The sequence below is a fragment of the Dasypus novemcinctus genome, chromosome 15 (genome assembly GCF_030445035.2).
Source record: "Dasypus novemcinctus isolate mDasNov1 chromosome 15, mDasNov1.1.hap2, whole genome shotgun sequence".
NCBI classification, from domain to species: Eukaryota; Metazoa; Chordata; class Mammalia; order Cingulata; family Dasypodidae; genus Dasypus; species Dasypus novemcinctus.
Window position 1 is genome coordinate 75,735,098 of NC_080687.1, and position 17,386 is coordinate 75,752,483.

At 38.6% G+C, this 17,386-nt stretch overlaps 1 pseudogene; it reads right to left on the reverse strand.

Annotated features, from left to right (window-relative positions):
• Nucleotides 1-1,111: 1,111 nt before the first annotated feature.
• Nucleotides 1,112-16,316, reverse strand: LOC101410759 (MICOS complex subunit MIC27 pseudogene; annotated as a pseudogene).
• Nucleotides 16,317-17,386: the final 1,070 nt, after the last annotated feature.

The following is a 17,386-nucleotide window of genomic DNA, read 5'->3' on the forward strand; positions in this document are numbered from 1 at the left end:
GAGATCACGCAGTGCAATGTTGTACACACTTTTCATTGTTCCAGTCCCACAGTAGATAGTAAGTCTTCTGTTGATTGACACATGAGGAAACCGAAGCTCCTATAGGTTAAATTATGTACAGCTACATAATACAATAGACATTGTTCTCTATGTCTGGAATCCGTACTTGATCAGCAACTACTTTTCCTCTTCCATGTCTTAGCTTAATGCCTTTGCTTACAAAGATTTCCTTGACCCCTTAAAGCATGAATCCCCTCCTCCTTTTCCTCCTTTTACTGTTAAAATAAATTATTAGAATTTGTAATTATATATTTCCCAATATCCATTTCTGAAATACCTCCTTTACTAAACTGTAATCTCTATCAGAGCATGGATAAAATCAGTTGTACTTAATGATGTGCACCCACTACAGTATTAGCACAAAATAACCATGTGATAAATATCTGTTCAATTATTTTTTAAGCTCCAAAGTAGGACAAGAACTCCTCCTTTACACATGAATTTAAAGTGACAGTATGGAACCATGGTAGGTCATTTTCCAATAAATGTTTGAGTGTTTTTGATCCACTCCTAAGCCATTTATCATCCCAAATCTTTATTTATTCATTCCTTTTTTTTTTTGGCCATAAAAGTTGCCTACTTTATTTCAGCTCTGAGAAATGTGAAAAACAAAAAGAGGACTATACCATAGTAAATTATTAGGGCATCTATATAGTCATGTATGTGTACAAGTATATATATATATATATATATACACACACACACATATTTTCAGATTTTAGCCTCCTCAGTGTTCATCATATCTTTATTCCATTTTGGTCTTTTCATAAATACCCTTAGAATCCAAAAGTATCCTAATAGTTAACAACTTTGCTACCTCATCAATCATTTAACATTTTTTGAATTACACTCACAGTTTGTGCATTAACCACTTATATTAGGGAAAAACTTGATTTAAGTTATACTCTATATATTAGTTACTTATAACATGATTTTTTCCCAACATTATTTGCAACTCTGCACATCTTGTAGTTCTGTACCCAGTCTATTTCAGCTTCTAGTGCTGTGCGTATTTGCATCTTCTAGGTGCCAGTGATCCATGAGCCTGGAGTCAGGAGGGTTTTGATTTGGTCTTTGTTTCAGAGCTGAGGTCTGTTGGCAAAGGCACTGAGTGTTTAGGTCTTGATTTGTCTTTGTAGGTATTTCTAATTCAACAAGGTTTCCTAACCTAGTTTTTTCTTTAAATTCAGGGAGAGATTCTTTTTTGTTACTTTTTGTTCATAGTGACTTAATGGCTTCCTAAATTTTTTGGCTTGTAATCTGTGCTTTTTTCCCCGTTAACTTTGCAGTTATTACTGACTGAACTGGATAGCAAACAGTTGCTCCTAAAGCGGCCAGTCACAGAGGATAAGCAATTTTCTTAAATCTAGAATCTTTTCTCACTGAAACTAAGCCTGTCAATCCTGAAACTGTAATCAGTCCAATTTTCGGATGAAATCTTGAGGCAGATTCTTCAAGATAAACGTGTGCATCTTTTCCAAATTGTACTATACACTGTCCCATTTTTCACAAACACTTAACCACCTTTGCACGAGTCAATATAATGGCCAGTTGTAGCGCAGGTAAAAGCAAAGCCCTTTTGTAAATGACCAGGCTGCTCTTCAATATATGTAGACTGAAGAGATGGTGCTGGGTATACGCGCAGCTGCTGTGGTTTTATGAGATGTTTTGGGGGCTCCTCTTCTTTTGCTGCATGAACACTTATAGGTGTATATGTCAAGCCTGCAGTCATGGTTGTCAGCTTTCACATCTTCAGCTCAGTTATCTCCGCCAGGACCAGGTACAGAAGAAGCCAGCACCCTGACTCTAACGCTTCGAACAGAAATTGAGGATAAAATCCTTGGGAGCCGGTGAAAGAACTCGTGTAAATCCCACCAAAAAGAAAGATTCCTTTGACAGCTTGGTTTTAAAGTCTAGATTCCTAATTAAGTAGCTGGAGATTTACTTCAGGAAATGATTCTTATGTTCACAATAGTGAAATGATACAATTTATCTCATAGGTTCCTTGTGACCATGAAAGTAATGGCAAAATGCCTAGTGCTTGAAAATTGCTATGATGTACTTACCTGTACTCTATAATTCTTCCTTTCAGATTTCCACATACATGTTGTTGCTTCAGAAAGGATACTTCCATTGTATGGTTTTAGCCATTCTCAGCCTTAAATCTTTCTAATCAACACACACACACACATACACACAAGCATTTTCCTCCATTTTAAGCCCACTACTACCAACAAATATATTTTTGTCAATTCCAGGCCAATTTTCTTGACAAAAGGGAGCGTTTCTAAATCTGTAACCCTCAAATCAATTAAATTTGTCTTCTGCCTTTGTTGCCCTTTGCCTTTGGGTTGTTCCCTGTTAAGCTCAAGAAAGACCTGGGAATTACCAAATCTAGTGGATGTTATTTTTTTTAATGTTGTCTGTGTTCCAGAATTTATATGAAGTGACTACAAAATGCACCAGTGTTAACTATTCTGTATTGCCTCTTTTCAATATTTCCTTTCCTTGTTTTGTATGCAAAAAGAAAAGTTCTTTCCTTATGGTTTTCTTCCCATATTTCTGATAACCTTTTCAGTGTGAGTCATTTTATGGTTTCCCATGCTTATGGTTGAGTTGCTAATCCCTTCTTTTCTCCCTCGCCCACAACAAAACTATACTGTCCAGACATCTTTGAAATTGCGTTTGGCTACTCACCTACACTGTTTCTGTAATACAATTTGAGCAGTCATATGTATCACTTCCAGCTCTGGTTTATAAAACTTTGCATGCATAACTCCATACTGTGTCTCTTTCCCCTGGCTGGGTGGACAAGGAAAGGACAGAATCAAAAGGCAGAAAGAGTTTAGGTTTATGAATAAATGCCTGGAGTAAAGCAGCTCCCATACCTGGTATTTTGCTCAGTTTTGTTGTGTGAATAAGAAATAATCTTCTCTCATGTTAATCTACTTAAATTTTGTGGTATAATTGACACCAGGGCCTAGCCATTCTTACAAAAGCACATTAAATCTGCTCTCTTCATGGTCTGCCTGCTTTCCACCTCTTTTCTGCTACATTACCTGCTAATATCATAACAACTCATACACCACATTTCAAACAATTCAACTTACTTACAGTTTCTGGACAACATCATCTTTCTTATGCTTCAACACATTTCCATATGTTATTTCCAAATATTTGGGGGATATTCTGGATTTCTTTCTGTTATCAATTTCTAATTCAAATCTGCTGAAGTTCAAGAATATATTTTATAGGATTTCTATTCTTTTAATTTGTTAAGGTTTATTTTATGGCTCAGAATAAGGCCAGCATCAACGAATTTCCATGTGTATTTGAGAAGAATATATAATACACTCTTTTTGAGTGGAATGTTGTAAACTACAGATTAAGTCAAGGTGGCTAATCGTATTGCTTAGATTATCTCCATGTTTACTGATTTTCTGTTTATTTGTTCTATCAATTACGTCTGCCTATTTGTTCTACCAATTATTGAGAGAAGTGTGTTGAAGTTTCCAGGTCTAATTGTGAATTTGCTTAGTTCTCTTTTCACATCTAGACATTTTGCCATACGCATTTTGAAACTCTCTGGTTAGCTATATATGCAGTTAGGATTCTTATTTCTTCATGAAAAATTTGACACCTTTTCATTATATAATGCCTCTCTTTATTCCTGATAATCTTCCTTGTTCTGGATTTACTTTGTTTGAAATTAATAGAGCTCTCTGGTTTTCTCTTGGTTCTAGTACTTTTAAGCAATCTATGATTTTTTATTTAAAGTGGGTTGCCTGTAGACAGAATAGAGTTGAATCTAATTTTTTATACAGTCTGAATATCTCTGTTTTCCCCTTGCTTAGATCACTATCATTTAAAGAGATTATTGTTATGATTAGATTAAAATCTAGCAAGTTGCTTGCTGTGTTCTATTTGTTTCATTTGTACTTTGTTTCTTTCTCTTTTCCTATCTTCTCTGAATTTAATTGAACATCAATTTTTATGATTCAGTTTTATCACTCCTACTGATTTTGTTTCTTTCTGTCTCACTTGCCTTCTCTCCCTCTCTTTCTCTCTCTCTCTCTCTTTTGATTCAAAATATTCAATTTTAAATATTCAAAGTCTATCTTTGAATAATATTGTATCACCACAGGATGTGCCAGATTCTTCCCTCTCATTCATTGTGTCATTTTGGCCACACATTTCTTTTTTATGTATATGAGAAATATAAAATACATTGTTACTATTTTCACTTTCAGCAGTTATTTTAGAGAATTAAAATAACAAAAATATTTTGCCTTTATTTACCCTGTTTCCTTTGTTCTTTATCTCCATGTATAAATCCAAGCTTCTAGCTTCATATTCTTCTGGATTTAAGAACTTTCTTTAACATTTCTTTTCGCTGGCAGTGAATTCTTTTGTCTTTGCCTGATATATTATTTATTTCTCTTTCACTTTGCAAGGATATTTTAATTGTGGAAAGACTTCTGGCTGATACTTTTTTGTTTTTGTTTTTCACTTTAAAATGACTGATGTCAATCAATTGTCTCTTTGTTTGCATGGTTTCTGATGAAAGATTGCTATAATTCTTTTCTTGTTCTTCTGTTTATATCACACGTTTTTCTGGCTTCTTTTAAGGTTTGCTTTTTGTTTTTGTTTTCAGCAGTTTGAGCTTCATTTTCCTAGTTTTGTGTGTGTGTTTGTATTTATAGTGTTTGGCCTCTGAACTTTTTGGATTGTTGTGTGGTGTCTGCTTGTAATTATTCCATCAGTTGTTTCTTCTCCTGTTCTTTCTTTTCCTTCTGGGATTGTAATTGTCTATGTGTCAGATATTTTGGTAAGTTTCAAATCTCTTGGAATCTCTCTTCTGTTTCTCTTTTTTCACATTTTTTTCATGTTTCACTTTAAGTAATTTCTATATCTTCAAGTTCACTGATTTTTCACTCAGCTCTTTTCATTCTACTGTTAACTGATACTATTCTTCATCTCTATTACTGTTGTTTTGATTTTTAACTTTTTTTTTGTTTTATCCTTTCTTGTATCTCACATTTCTTATATAAGTTGCCTTTCTGATTTGATATGTTGTCTACCTTTCTCTTTGTAGCCTTTTGCATATTAGTCATAGAGTTAAAATTATTTTAAATTCCACATATAGTAGTTCTAACATCAGTGTTAAATCTGTCTGATTCTAATGATTACTTTGCCCTTTGTCTCTCCCTACTGTGCTTTCTCTTGCCTTTTTTTTCTCTCTCTCTGTCACTCTTTCTTTCCTTCTTTTTGGTTGAGACTACTATATCATATAAGAGAGTAGATATTTAGGTAAACAAAATATAAAAATATTTTGTGTGCTTGAACATAAGGAAGGCTTTTCTTCTGCTAGGGCTTTAGTGCAGGTGCTTGTTTTAGCAAATTAAGAATTGGATTTAAGTTTGTTGCTCCTGTGGTTACTTTCATTTGAGTGTACCAGAGACTTTAAATTCATCTTTTGATACTCTTTTTATGGTGTGTGTCAGGCCAATATACCAGGGTTTTTTTTCCCTCAATGTCTGCTCTGCACTTAATTTTGGGTCTCCCTGCTTAGCTTAGGTCCTTTGGTGGTGTTTTTCAGGTATTAAATGTCTCTTCCATGGTTCCTCTGTTATTTATTTATTAATTTTCTTAATACTTTTTCATATTTTAGCTTGGTTGTGGGAAGCAGTGGAAGGCCAGTATACTCCAACTAAGCTTTAGGCTTAGGCCAGTTCTATCGAACTGGGACTCAGAGGCATGGCCTTCACCGGAGTTCAAGCCCCTCTTCCAGTAGCAATGTTACACCCAGCGTGTATTCCTGGCTCTTTCCTTCCAAAAGGCAGTTCCTGTCACTTAGTCCTATCTTCCTCCCCCATCTGTAGTTAGTTTTCACCTGTATGCTTCTCCCCAACCAGCACAATGGGCTAAGGCTTCTCTTGATTCTGCCTGGTCTACCCTTTGGATATTTGGTGGGGTTCTTGAATAAAAAGCCTCCAGGAAAAAATATCTGGAGGAAAGAGAATGGTAACCCCCATATCTGCAGCTCCTAGTTGCTTCACACACTTATGTTAGCCCACGTTTGGCCAAGAGCAATTCAGTGAAGGTTTCTAGACAGATCTTCATATCAGTTTATATGGAATTTGGTGCTGTCTACTTCAAGTAAACAAATGCTCAGGTCCCAGTTTTCTCTGCAGGCTCGTCTTTCTCTCCAGATTTCAGATTAATTTCCCAGTGAAATTAGTTCAAGAAAAGTCAATAATTAGCAGTTTTTCAAGCTTTTTTCTTATTTTTAATGTGAGAGCAACACTCTTCCCAGCTCTCTACATCCTCAAGTTGCTCAATATGTTTTTGATAATAATGAATATGGAATATTTGGGATTATGTTATACATTTAGTACTTACAAGGCTTTTAAGATTTTATTATCTCACTCTCACCACTAAATGAAAATTGGGATATCCGAAGGTTAAGAGAGTGGACCAAAAATCGTGTATCTAGAACATTGCAGACTTTTTTCTTTAGTTTTTTGTTGTTTTGTTTTTTTAAGGTACAATGGGGGGGAATTGAAACTGGGACCTCATATGTGGGAAGCCATTGCTCGAGGATAATAGATTTTTGCTTAACGATTAACATCTTTAGGTTCTGAGACCTGTAGATAGAGAAGATTCCTAGGAGGAAACAATATTAAGATAGAAGGCATAAGCGAAACACCTGGAAATCACACACTCTGCTATTGGAAGTAAAATGTGTTGCAACCACTTATGAGAAATGTTACGCAGTTTCTTATAAGTAAATGTAAACCTACCTTAAAATAGAGCAATCCTAATCCTAGATATTATTTAAACAAATGAATTAAAACACATTTCCAGAAAACATAAGAATAAAGGAATATCATGCAAGAACATGCAAAAGCCTTATTTTGAGAGTCCAAAGCTTGAAACACTCCAAATATTAATCAATACTAAAATAGCACTAAACAAATAGTGGCATATTCATAAAATTGAATACTGCTCAGCATTTAAATGATATAAAGTATTGATATACACAACTTGGGTTAATATAAAAAAGACACTCTGTTGAGTAAAATATGCCACTATACCCTACATTATTCCATTTGTTTGAAGTCCAAGAACAGGCAAAGATATTTTATAAGAATAGAAAATTTTTGCTTCCAGGAATGAGGGAGCACTTACTTGAAAGAAGCAGGAGGGAAACGCTTGGAATGATGGAAAAGTTCTATATCTCATTTTGAGACATAGTTTCATGGAGGCATAACCTGTCAAAATTCATCAACCTTAAAGACTTGTAATCTGTACATTATTGCATATAATTTATATTGAAATAAAAAATGGAATCTTTGATTTGGACATGAGTGTGTTGAAATATTACATTGGGCAGCTTAGTTAAGAATCATAGATCTAAGATCAGACAGAGCAGTGTTACTTTCTCCACCCACTTAAATGGCTGTACGTGAAATTGCCGTCTTTCAGTCTCTATTAAATCATGGTCAAAAGATCTAAATGGGAGTTACGTGTAACATTTTTTTTTCTCCTAAAACTCTCAATTGTTTTTTGTGGCTGTTTGCTTTTCCTGTTTGTTTTTTCTTTTGGTGTTGTATTTTTTTCCAATAAGTTCCAATTTCTTGAGACAGTGTCAGATCATTTTTCTCTTAAAAAGTATTTATACTTTCTATCCTTAGAAGGGAAATTCCCTACTCCCCATAAAATGTTTTTCAAAGTGTGTAGGAGGGATTTTCATCTCTAAATGTATATTCTTTCATATTTAGATATGCTGAAATTTTATAAATATTAAGTAATAGTGTTTCAAGTTTTAACCCAGATATTAAGAAACTTTAAATATTCATACTTTGTGAATATCCTTATTGTAACATATATCCAAACTGTAATTATAACAAAGTAAGAATAGTATGATTTATTTTGGTTTGTGGATTATTTTTCTTGCTGTTAGATATACACTATATATTCTATAGTGTATACTTTGTTCCTTATACCTACCTCTATATGTATTCTAGAATCATTTTACCAGTTTATACACCTATGCCTAGACATAAACCCACACAAACACGCACCTGGAGGGATTACACACACTATACAGATTAGGATTCTGTGTAGTGGTTTTCTACATTTTTTGTTTGATTCTTTTCTGGGTATTTGATGTATTTCCTGCTCTCATATGTTTTACATTTTTAAAATTTTATCAAAATTTTTTAAACTATGTAAAATATCACATTTTGTATTGACCTTATATCTAAACTTTTAAATATTAATGCATGAATTTTAATATTTTCCCTGTATATTGTTTTATGGATCCAAATAAAGACCTTTCTTGTTCTAGTATCTTTGTTCTTGCAAAAGCCAATTAGAACCCTTCTTTTTTTTTAATTTTATTTATTTATTTATTTATTTCCACTTCCTTGTTGTTTGCACTTGTGTCTGTTGGTCTTCCTTGTTTCTAGAGGAGGCACCAGGAACCAAACCTGGACCTCTGTTATGGGAGAGAGGCAATCTAATTGCTTGAGTCACCTCCATTCCTGCTTTGTGGTGTCTCTCATTGTATTTTTCTTCTTGTGTCTCTTGTTGCATAATCTTGTTGTATCAGCTTGCTGAGCCTCCCCATCACACCAGCTCACTGTCTTGCTCATCCTCTTTAGGAGGCACCAGGAACCTCCATTCCCAGCTTTGTTGTGTCTCTCATTATGTTTTTCTTCTTGTGTTTCTTGTTACATCAGCTTGCCATGCTTGCCTGTTGCACCAGCTCTTTGTCTTCTTTAGGAGGCCCTGGAACCAAATCAGCAACCTCCCATGTTGTAGGCAGGAACTCAATTGCTTGAGCCACATCTGCTTCCCATAAACCCTTCTCCAAGCACTTTCCATGCCTAATTTCTTCAGAGACTTGACTGGTGTTTTGTAACTGATATGGTAAGATAATATTAAAAAAAAAAAAAAAAAAAAACTTAAAAAAGAGCTAGTAAGTGCTGTTAATGTCTCCAAATATTCATTTTATTAGGTGACTTTTTTCAGTGACACTATATGCCTACTCAAAGGAATGACTATCAAGGAGACTTATAGGCAGGCTCTATGAAGAGATATTTGACAGCACCCCAATTATCCTTCAATTCATACATCTTAAGTAATAATTATACCTATTGTAACACCAAACTTGATGGCACAACTTTACACCTCTAGTCAGACTAATACCCCCAGGACTCATTTCATTTAATGTCACACAGAGTAAAGATTTAAGCTCTTATTTGTAACATAAATGTTATGTCTCCAGTTTGTCAAACTTTATGTTGAAAAAATGAATCAATACATTGCATTAGAAAACAAATAGGAAAATTCAACAAGCCATATTAAATGCATTTTTCAGAGAAACTAAAACTTAAATGCTTTTAATTAGCCTATTCATTTTCAAAAAGTGCTCCCTTAACCTTCAGCAATCCTGTTAAATCCTGTTACTGAAATCAAATAACAATATGTCAAAGTTGCAAATGTTTCCCTGGTAATCTGCCTAACTCATGTATAGCCTAGAAAATGATGTTCAACATCTAAAATTTTTGTTTTGTGGTATTGAAAGCGCTGATTATTAACTAGTATTATATGTTCTTTGCTGATAGATTGAAGCCATAATACTAAATAAAGAAGGTAACTATACTTAATTGAATGGAAGGGAAACATTAATGAATTTTAAGATAATTAAATCTCTTTGTATGCACGCATAAGTGAGATTGAAATTTAGGAAAACTAGTGTCTTTAATGTTATTAAAATGTCAGAGTTTGGATGAGATGAAAACATATCTTTGTATCCAGAAAGTCAAATTTAATAGGGTAATAGTTCAGGCATGTCACAGAACTCTTCTATCATCAAAGAAAATGACACAAAAAAATTGAGGAAAGTTGATCAGGAGTTTGTTAAAAAGTCGCCCTATTTGTCAGCAAATTCAAACAAGAAAATAAACAAAAAATTCAACAGAATCTTTACAATAGACATAGAAATACAGAACTACTACAGACATTGTCATAACGAAGTCTGAAGGGTCTTTTTTAAAACCACAATTTTTTAATAATTGTGAAATAAATTCAAAAGACTGTAAATATATGTCAAGTTTGATAAGTGATTATAAACTAAGCATCTGTGTAACACCACGTAGTTTATACACACTTTCAAGGAATAGCTTTTGCCAGCCCTCAAAAAGACCCCAAGGACGTCTTCAGTCATGTGAAAATTGTTGTTCTATTGTATTCATTGTTGATTCTGAGTAGACACTTTAACAGGCAACCAAAGGCAGTTTGTTACTTTCAAAGTAATAACTTCTCTTTTTATTTATTTTTATGCTATTTTCCACATTGTATCTGCATGTGGATTCTTTTTGTTTTTTCTATGCTGTTTAGGATTCATAGAATTCATCCTTTTGCAGACTGATGTCTTTCAGTGTTTTAAAAATTCAGCTATTGTCTCTAGTTATTTCTTTGTTGATGTTCTCTTTTTAAAAATCAAATGTTAGACCTTTACAGGATATTTTCTATGTCTTACACCATCTTTTCTATATTTTCTATCATTTTATTATCTATGTCTCATTATAATTGGCTTTAATTTCAGCAGCTTTTAGTTTTCACTGAAGAATTTCTTATACAGTGACAATCACAAGTGCAGAGTTGCTATTTGTGTAAGAGAAATGGGTGAGAGGACAAAGTTCTAATTTAGCTAATGGAATTTTGAAATAGAGACTATAACTGAAGTGAAATCAAACGCAATTTTCTTAGTCTACCCTACTTTATAATCACTTCCATTTTTATTGCTAATTCACCTAAATGAACTCAGGAGTAAATACACCGTTAGCTCCTGATAAGTTAGGGTTGAACTTTTGTATTACAAAGGATAGATAGATGTCCCAAAGAAAGATGTATAAATATATTGAATATTGTCAGTAGCACAAGAAAACAAATAATTTAAACTATGAGTTCTGATTCCTGGGTATAACTGTAATGCTTTTTGAAATCATGGTAAGCAAGTTTTCATCTGAGATAAAGTTACTTCTTATCTAAGGGAAGATGAGAAGATATATGTACTAATTTATAAGCATCAGAGAAGGACTGAACCATCAAAATATAGTTGTGGAGTGGGTTGTAATATGGTGCATAATATGTAAAAAGGCTCAAACATAACGGAAACATTCGTCAAAACCATTTTATTCCATATGTAGTGCAAAGGGTCCAAAAGAGCAGGGGAAGAACTTTCCCATGGCTGAGTCTCTGGGGAGGCCAAGTACTTGTGTTAGGGTCCTTGGATGGTAGCTCTTCAAGTCCTACTTCCTGTTTTCAGAGGAGAGACAAATCTGTGCTTCTCAAGGGCTGAGTATTTAGTCAATCCACAGAGAGGGGCCCTGCCACTGATAGCTCATCCTTGATAAACAGCTGGGGATGCTTATAACTGGTTTCCTGGCCCAAAGGATGGCCCACTTCATTCATTCTTACATGTCTCCTGTGCTGCAGAATGGAACTATGTATTGAAACATCTGCACTCAATCAAAAAGAAAGCAGGGGTTGGGAGAAGGTTGGGAATGGCCCGTATGTGTGTCCATGACTTTCCCAGCAGTGGAATAATTCCTAGCAGCACTGAGAATCTACTTAAAGATACTGATCATGAATTTAAAGTGAGACCTGTCAGGATGGGTTTGCATTTTTCTCCAGCAATTTAGGAAACTATTTAAAGTCTTACAAAATGAAGATATATATGCAGCAAGCAAGTTTAAGATATACAGCAAAGGAGTGTTTATACTAGTTTATCATGAAATTTAAGGAGGAAAAGAAACACTTGTGTGTATGGAGGGCTAAGGAGTCAGATGACCAATTAAAGGACTTAGTTGCTCTACAGGGTTGTTGTAGTTGGACTATTTAGGTGGAGAGAGTTGGAAAGATAGGACGTAATAGTCAGAGTGGGATTCTTCAGACAGGCTGTGTAGTTCTCACCTTATAATCATATCTAGAGTATAGTAATAGGTGGATGATGTATGATAGAGAAAGTTGACAGTAAGAGAAAATCAGAGATATAGAATTAAAGAATATTGAAATCATCAAGAATTAAGCCAGTAGTACTGGGTAGCTAAAATTTTCAAGGAATAATGGGGGAAAAGTCAAGTGTTTCTTTATGACTGCTTAATAAGAAAAGAAAATGAAGCTGATAAAAATAAGCATAAGTAACTAGAGAAGCAATACAAAAAATGAATCAAGTCTCTACCATGATTTTAAAAAGCGGGATTGAGATTATGCTTACCTGTTAATGGGTTTAGTCTTTAAGCTATATTTTAAAAAAACCATTATATTGTTAGATTCAATAATTAATTATTTTCATAAAGTAATTCCCTGTCTTTCATGTTGGCAAAAAAGTATATATATTAACCACTATTATTTTCTTGAAACTCCAAAAACATAGCAAACTTGAGTGTTGGAATGTATAGAAATGAAACTCTTGTAACAAAATCCTAATCACCAACAAAATTTTTATTTCTCACAGACGTGGAAATTCAGAGGTTCTAACTAAAACATTTGCAGCTTCTTTACAAAACATATTTCCTATCTGTTGAAATGGAGAGGGGAAATAGATCAAATAAAGACACATAAAAACTAAGATGCTTTCTACTTGCTTACATAAGTGTAGTTTTGTCAATGTTTATCAGTGCAGCCCATGTTACCTGTTCATTAATCAGAATATCTCATTCTCTGGATATACCATAAAACAGAAAATTTATATAGAGTCATTTTGCCTGGCATTTTTGAAGGTCATGTCTTCATTATAGCAGTTTTGAGGTCATAATTCCAGTCATCTTTGTGATTGTTTTTAGTGTAATCAAATGGGAGATTTGATTCAGTTTTATGATAGAAAGAAAAACTGGATCACTAAGCAGCAGGGGTTCATTGTGAAACCCTTGTCTAAAACAGGCTGAAGTTCTTTTGCTTCTTTGTTAAGGTAAAATGCTAGTTTCTGCCAGACCCTGAAATTATTCTTCCCACTCTTGCTCATGTTGTTTGATTTATAATAGGCCAGTAAATAAATTATCAACGAGATCTACTGCATAAGACTCTAATTATTTATTTTTCTTCTGTTTTATCACAGATCATTCAAACAATGGTGCTTGCCTCTTTTAAATATAAATTTAAAAATTTCCCTTGACAGAATGTAAAGTAAATATTTAAACTTCAAATAAATTGGCTTAATAAATGTTTTAATTCCTTTTGTAGAACTGTTGCAACTTATGTAATATGTATTAATAGAATTATATCATAAATAAAATGGATTATATTCATATATGCTTATTAATATTTATATTGTTGCATGAGTTTTAAGAGACACCCTTTTTAAATAATGGAAATCTGACCTAATAAAAAAGTGACACAAAATGTATTGGTAGAAATCAAAGGTATTGTTGTTAAAGTAAATATTTAACATAAATAGTCATTTTTTTAGTAGACAACATCAGTAACAATATTACATCATCACTAAATGAAAAGGAATATACATGTGGCAATTCCTTATTGAAGCTGGAAATTGGTTAGTAAGAAAGGCAATCATTGTTCTTTGTTTAAGAATAGCCTTTTTTTTCTTTATTTTTTTGAATGTTACATTAAAAAAATATAAGAGGTCCCCATATAGCCCCCATCTCCCTCACTCCACTCCTCCCACATCAACAACCTCTTTCATCATCATGGCATATTAATTGCATTTGGTGAATACATTTTGAAGCACTGTTGCACTGTCGCAGTGTGGGCTCGCCCGGAGGGCCGCTGCAGGGGCGGTGTGGGCTCGGGCGGAGGGCTGCAACACACGGAGGGGCCTTCCGAGAAGGCACTCCAGGGCCGGCAAGGTGCGGAGGACGCGCGGTAGGAAGAAGACTACCAAGGAGACCAGGATCTGTGCGCAAGTCTGATTTATTCAGGAAGTACAGCGGTTAATATAGGGCGAAGATGGGGGAGGGGCAGGGGGCGTAGCCGGGGGGCGGCAGAAGGCTGATAGGTTCATGCAGGGATGCATCACTGGTTGCGGGCAGAAGACGGGGTAGCCAGGGTTCTCGGCGGCAGTGAGGCGGGGCTGTCATGATGCGGCGATGGCCCTCGGGGGAGAGGCGGGGTTAGGCCACCGAGGGGGAAGCGGATGCAGCTGGGCAGAGGGGCGGGCAGTACACCCAAACCCCAAGCGGAGGGCCTTAATGCCCGTTCCAGCCACCCGGGTCCGACTCGCACCGGCGCCTGGAGATGAGCCAACCCTTGCTGTCGCCGCGCTCCCACAGGTTGCCACCCTACATTTCCCCCTTTTATTTTATTAAGCGTCAAAGAAGGTGGAAGAGGAAGGGTCAGCGCTCATTTTGTTGGGGGGGGCCTCGCCAGGCAGCGCGTTCGAGAAGCCTGTCTTGGGGGGGAGAAGGTGGGTGGCGGCGGCCGCCGGGCCCTTTCAGCTTGGGCTAGGTGGAGTAGCCGCAGAACTTGTTGGCGGAGAGGGTCGGGTTCGGCATTCAGGGTCATCATGGCCCTCTGAGGGGCGAGGTGTCACTGGCGACGTTTCTCTCTCCAGGTCAGGCGGTTCGGTGGTGGTGGGCCGGATGAGGCGTCCTGGGATCCAAATGGGCTGGGCGGCGTCATCTGGAAAGACACAATCAAAACCCCTTCCCTGGGCAAGGAGGGGGCCAGGCCCTGACCAGATGTTAGTCTTGGGGTCTTTCCACTGAACAAGGGGGGCCTGTGTGGGCTGGTAGGACAGGCCCCAATGAGCATGTACTGGGGAAAGGCCATCCTCATCAAAGCAGAGGAGGTTGTGGTGGATTAAGGCAGAGGTGACAATTTCTCCAGGTGTGTGGCGGGGATGGTTGCTCCTTTCCTTTTGAATAAGATGCTTGAGGAAGAGATGAGTGCGTTCAACCATGCCTTGACCTTGGGGGTTGAACAGAATTCCAAAGTGATGAGTGATGTTGTATAGCCTCAGGAACGTGGCGAAGGAAGCGCTGCGATATACTGGTCCATTGTCGGTTTTCAGGTCCCATGGGACTCCCATGAAGAAGATGGCTTGTCTGAGGGCCTGAATGCAGTGCTTGGCTGTTTCTCCTGGGAGGGGAATGGCATAGCACAGGTGGGAGAAGGTGTCGATGGCCACATGGAGATACTTGAGCCTGCCGAACTGGGGCACGTGGGTGACGTCCATTTGCCATCGGGCATTGGGGTGTAGCCCGCGTGGATTAACTCCTTGTGGCTGTAGCGGCCCAAGGGGCAGAAGGGGTGCACAGGTTCAGCAGCATCTGACCATGTGCTTGCAGGCCTGGATGGAAAGTTCCGGGAACAACTTGTGAAGGCTCCTGGCAGAGAAGTGAAATCGAGAGTGGAGTAGCTTGGCTTGGTTGAGGAGGTCGCCTGGTAGAGGGGCGGGCGGTCGGCCTCCCGAGCGCTCTACTGAGGCTGGGAAGGCTTGGATGGCTTGATCGGCGAGGTTATTGCCGGTGGCAATAGGTCCAGGAAGGCCAGAATGGCTCCTCACATGGGCGATGTACCAGGGCGCCGTGCGGTTTTCCAAGAGACTCTGGAGAGTTAGGAGTGCTTGGTTGATAGGCCTTTTGGCAGGAAAAAACGTGGCGAAAGCCAAGACTTGGCAGACTTGCAAGGTGTACAGGCTGTCAGAGAAGATGTTGAGGGGTCTGTCAGGACAGGCGCGCTTGGAGCTCTCCTACCTGGACAGAGTTCACATTGATGTGGATGAGTATTTGAGGCTCTGACGTACCAGGCGAGTAGATGACAGCTGCGAACTTGTGCTTGAGGCATCAGTGAAGGCAGTGGTGGCATGTGGGTAGGGGCGGTGAGATGGGAAGGGGTGGTGCAGAGGAGGGATGAAGGATAACTGGGAGATGCCCTGAAGCAGCCGATGGCTGGGGTAGTGGTTGTCAAATTCGCCATGGAAGAGTTCCGCAAGGACTTGCATGTCTGGACTGGACAGAAGCAGCACGGTGGTTTTCTTGGCATCAAGCAGCCACACAATGGTGTCAAGGGGAGTACCATATGTGTGGGTGCATTGCCGGACAAGGTCAATGGCCAAGGAGATCCAGAGGGTGACTTGCGGGCCGATTTTTCTGAGCTTGCTTTTGGCGGTGTGGAGCCAGAGAAGGGGCCCCTTCTGCCAGAGGAGCCTGGTGGGCGTACCCGTTGTAGGCAGGATCAGCGCCAAGATGGCTCGGTTGGGGTCGTGACACTGCAGTTGACATTCTCACAGGGCATCATTGACAGCTCGGATGGCCTCCTGTGCAGCCGAGGTAATAGTGATTTTCTTTGTTACGGCCTGCGGAGGGTCTTGGTCGGTTTGCAGGAGGGCGAAGAGGGGTTGTAGTTGAGCGGTGGTGATCGGGAGAGCCGAACGGAGCCAATTGATGTGCCCACAGATTTGCTGTAGCTCTGTCAGAGATAGCTTCTGCGGAATGGCCAGTTGGGGGGCCGCAGGCGTGATGGTGTTGTGGATGTTGAAGCCTAGAAAGGTGAAGGGGAGCTCCATGCGTACCTTATCTTGTTGGACTTGTAGGCCAAGGCGATTGAGATGGCGCAGTAATGCCGTGACGATGGCTTGGAGGCCTCCAGGGGTTTCATGCGCCACAAGAAGGTCGTCCATTTAATGAACAATGTATGAAAAGTTGTTTAATGGCTGAATTGCCTTATTGACATAAAGCTGGCAGATGGCCGGGCTGTTTCGCATCCCTTGTGGGAGGACTCGCCATTGGTAACGCTCAGCTACTTCTTGGTGATTGGTGCACGGGAGCATGAAGGCGAATTTTGGACGGTCTTTTGGGTGCAGTGGAATGGAGAAAAAACAGTCCTTGATGTCGATGGTGGCGGCACACCAGTGTCTAGGTATAGCCGTGGGGTGGGGGCACCCTGTTTGGGGGGAGCCCATTGGGCGGATGTGCTTGTTGATCTCACGCAGGTCGTGGAGGAGCTGGTACTTGCCTGACTTCTTCTGAATGACGAAGACGGGTGAGTTGTATGGACTGGTGGATGGCTCAATGTGTCCTGCGTCGAGCTGGTCATAGACAAGAGCTCAGAGAACTAACAGTTTCTGGGATGAGATGGGCCACTGCTCCACCCAAATGGGCTCCTCAGTATCCCATTCAAGAGGAGTGGGTGCTGGAGGTGTAATGCGAGCAGTGGCGTATATCATTGGGGGGGAGCCATGGATAGAATGGCTCCACAGTTCGAGAGGACATCCCGGCCCCAGAGGATATTGTCGATGCCGGGCAGGACAAGGGGTGGAAGGTGCCTTGGCGGCCTTCCTTGTCCTTCCAAA